Source organism: Macrotis lagotis, chromosome X, assembly GCF_037893015.1.
Source record: "Macrotis lagotis isolate mMagLag1 chromosome X, bilby.v1.9.chrom.fasta, whole genome shotgun sequence".
NCBI lineage: Eukaryota > Metazoa > Chordata > Mammalia > Peramelemorphia > Peramelidae > Macrotis > Macrotis lagotis.
The window spans coordinates 620509373-620514024 of NC_133666.1; positions in this window are offsets into that span (position 1 = coordinate 620509373).

Genomic DNA, 4652 nt, shown 5'->3' on the forward strand with positions numbered 1-4652 from the left:
CCTGTTAACTTTTTGACTCTAGGATTTTCACAAGAAGCCTTCTGTTCTTGCTATCTCAAGAAAAAGACTACTGAAGGTGACATGTGCCTTAGGTAGCAAGCTAGAGAAGTGGGGTTTGAGTTGTATAAAGTCAGAAAAACCTCAAACTTTTATCAATTGAAAACACTGTGACCCTAGATAAGTCATTAATTTCTGTTTGCTCAGTTTTCTAAAATGGGAATCATAATAACATTGACTTCCCAGAGTGATTGTATCAAATTATATAATATTTGTAGAGCACTTGATGAGCATCTGGCAAATAAAATCAGAATTCTATTTCTTAGTTTTGATAACTGTCATTTTATAATAAAATTTTAGATTTGGAATGGCTAGGCCACCTTTCTTTGCATTGTTTTCATTAATTCCTTTGATATTCTTGACTTTTTGTTCTTTCAGAAAAATTTTGTTATTATTTTTATAGTTTTATAAAGAATTGTTTTAGTAGTTTTGGTTGGTTTGACACTGAATATAAGTATATTAATTTAGATAGAATTATCATTTTTCTTATATTAACTTGGCCTACCTATAAACAGTTGATATTTTTAGTTGTTTAGATCTGACCCAGTTCCTGGGTTTTTCTTGGCAAAAAGTCTCCCAGCTATTTTATATTGTCTATTGTTACTTTGAATAAAATTTCTCTTTCTATCTTGCTGTGTGCTTTGTTTTGTAACATATAGAAATGCTGATTATTGCTGTGGGTTTATCAGAGCTGATTTTTAAGTGGTATAACAAGAGAGGTTAAGGTGTCATCTCATAATTATCTATGTAATAGTTATCTAATGGTTTTCTTGCCTTGTCTCTTCAACTCCAGTCTATCCTCACTTAATCACCAAAGATATTTTTCTAAAGTCTCACCATGTCACTTTCTCTAGTTAGTAAGCTCCCTATTACCTTCAGGATCAGATATAAAGGTCCTTTGTTCAAAATTCAAAACTTTTCACAAACTGGTCCTTCCTGATCTTTCTAATCTTCTTACACATATCCCCTTTGCACTCAATGATCCAACTACATTGCAAAGACCATCACAAATGTCTGGAATGTTCTATCCCATTGTTATCAGTCTTTAGTCATTTTCAGTTGAATTTGACTTTTTGTGACCCCAATTGGAGTTTTCTTAGCAAAGATTTGGGGGAGGTTTGCTATTTCCTTCTCCATTTCATTTGACAGATGAGGAAACTGAGTCAAACAGGGTTAAGTGACTTGCCCAGATAAGTATTTGAGGTCGGGGCAGCTAGTTGCCACAGTGGATAGAGCACCAGCCCTGGAGTCAGGAGTACCTGAGTTCAAATCCGATCTCAGACACTTAATTATTACCTAGCTGTGTGGCCTTGGGCAAGTCACTTAACTCCATTGCCTTGCAAAAAAAACAAAAACAAAAACCTAAGTATTTGAGGTAGTCTTGATGATTCCAGGTCTGTCACTCTCTCCACTATGCCACCTAGTGGTCTCTCTCTCTCTCTCTCCTTATCTTGGTCTTAATTTTCCTAGCTACCGTCAAAACTCAGGTCATCTTTCAATCTCCTCTCTATTCTATATGCACTTTTTTAAATCTCAATATTGCTTCCCCTACTATAATAGAAGGCCCTTTGGGGCAGGGACTCTTTGTCTTTTTTTTGTATATTATTATATAGAATTCCTCCGGCACAGAAGAATTGCTCAATAAATTATTAATTTCCCCCCCATAAAATGCATATTATTATTAAAAAATTATAATTTCTAAGGATATAAATGAATATTTTCTAAAACATCTTCTTTATGTCTTAAAATGTAACAAAATTATGTAATCCTTCAAGTTGAAATAAATTACTATTAACTAACCTACTGACAGCTGGTTAGTTAATAATTGTGATTTAAGAAGGTAGCACACAAACTGAATTCCTATATTGCTACAATTTCCTAAGTGTCCAATTTCATATTCACCAAGTGCATACATATACAAAGTAATACCGACTAATTTCAAGAAGGAAAGTGTAATTACAGTTATATTAATTGAGAAAGACCTCATCTAAGAAGTATCATCTGAACTACATTTTGAAGGAAACTGGACATCCTAAGAAGGGAAGGGAGGAGGAAGTACAGTGCAAAGTCAGGGAACATGGGGGTATGAACGTCATAAATGAGAAGCCAGCAGTTCAGTTTAATAGAAAACAGAGTTCATAAAGTAAAACAATGTGAAAATACATTAGAAAAGTAAGTTGGAATAATATTGTAGAGGGCTCTAAAAGCTAGATTGAGGACTAAGCATTTTATCCTAGAAGCAACAGGAAGCCACTGAGGATATCTTTTTTCCTTTCTTTTTTTTTTTAAATAAATTTATTATTTATTTTTAACATTCTTTTCTTTTTAAATTTTGAATTCTAAATTCTCTTTCTCCCTCTTTCCCTTTCCTAATCACTGAGAAGGCAAGCAAAATGATATCAATTATACACATGAAATCATGCAAAACATATTTGCATATTATCCCTATCTCCAAAAAAGGCAACAAAAAAGATAAATAAAAAAAATTATAGTTCAATTTGAACCCCAAATTCATCAGTTTTCTTTCTGGAGGTGGATAGCATTTCTTCATCATGAGTCCTTTGGAATTGTTTTGGATCACTATATTGATACAGTAGCCAAGTTTTTCAAAGTTGAGCACCATTACAACAATGTATATCTTATAGCAGTATAGAGAAGTATTATAACAGTATAATCTCCATCACAATCTTATTACTCTCCAATTGATAAAGATCCCTTCATTTTTCAGTTCTTTACCACTACAAAGAGAGATACTAGAAACATTTTTGGTCAGATAGGTCCTTTTCCTTTTCCATTGATCTCATTGGGGCACAAACCTAATAATAATCTTACTGGGTCAAAGGGCATGTACAGTTTATGTCTCTTTGGGCAAATTTCCAAACTGTTCCCCAGAATGATGGAACTAGTTTATTACTCAACCAACAGTTTATAAGTACATCTATTTTCCTTCAAATTTTCTGGCATTTGGTTTTTTTTTGAGGTAGTACTTCAGAGTTTTTTTTTAATTTGCATTTCTCTTATCAGTAGTGATTTAGAACCTTTTTTCATATGACTATAAATAGCTTTGATATCTTCTGTCTTTGACCATTTATCAATTTTATATTTATCAATTACTTTTGTTTTTATAAATTTGACTCTGTTTCCCATATAATTGAGAAATGAGATCTTAATCAGAGAAACTTGCTGAAAAAATTTTGGGATATTACTTCACTGTCTAAGGTAGCTTGTAGCAAAATTTCCCTGATTATCTCTTAATTAGGGCTATTTTTTGCTTCTGCTTTGTTGGAAGTCGGTATTACAACCCACGCCTTTTATTTCACCTGAAGCATACTCTAGCCCTTTATTTGAACTGTATGCATCTTTCTGTTTTAAGTATGTCTCTTATAGTATCATAATGTTGGATTCTGATTTCTAATCTATTCTGTCAACTGCTTCAGTTTTATGGTTGAGCTCATTCCATTCATATTCACAGTAGTGATTACTGTATATTTCTCTACTTTTTATTTTCTTGTGTTAATCCTTTTTTAGGGTCACTCTTCCAAAGTTTGTTTTCCTTCCATCTATTACCACCCTTAATTACCCTCCTTGTATCTCTTCCTCCCTCCATATCTTTTATCCTCTTCCTCTCCTGGTTGGTTGGTTGGTGTCCTTCAATCTCAAAAAGGACCAAAAGGACATTACTATGTTGGAGTCAAGGTATAGTGTGTCTCCATTAACAACCACATTGTGGTCAATCAGCTTTAATAGATACAGTTCTCAGCAGTTCAGAGAGCTAGGACAACCCTATTAGACCCACTATGGACTATGCTACCCCCATTCAGAGGAAGAAAAACAAAACAAAAAAAAATCCTTCAGAATCTATGAACAATACATTCACTTCTTTAAAAATTTCTTATGTATTTCTTTTCCTTAATATTAATTCTTCATACTAAAAATGACTAATCATTAAACATGCTTAACACAAACGTATATACACAATGTTCGCCTATTCACCACTGAAGAGAGGATCTCGGGTGCAAAGGGAGGGTAGAAGGAAATTATGTAACTTTAAAATATTCATATGCATATACGTGAATGTTGAAAAACTTTCATAACATGTATCTGGAAAAATAAAATATCAATTAAAAAAATATAGTAGGTCTCACTGTGGCTGACTAAACCAATATAAGCTCAGAAAGTTCTACTTACAGGTGTGGCACAAATTGTCCATGTGGACATTTGAAGTGTAAATGTCTAAATCTATTCATCTTATGTTCTTTTGAGCTACTGCAATTGTTTTGCTCATGTAGAACTGAGCATTCTTTGATATAGATACACAATGCTGGATGACCTGTGTCACAATCCCCTGTGACCTACAATTAATTCCAAAGTCTTTTAGCGAGACCTTGAGAATATCCTTGAATCTCTTTTTCTGACCTCCTTGTGAGTATTTCCTTTGTGTGTTCTGTCTTTTAGGCAGAGGTACATTTGACATTCACACAATGTGGTCAACCCATCAGAGTTGTGCTCTCAGCTATAGAGTTTGAATGCTTGGCAGTTCAGCTAGAGAAAGGACATCAGTCTAGTACCTTACTTGTCTTGCCAACTGATCTTCA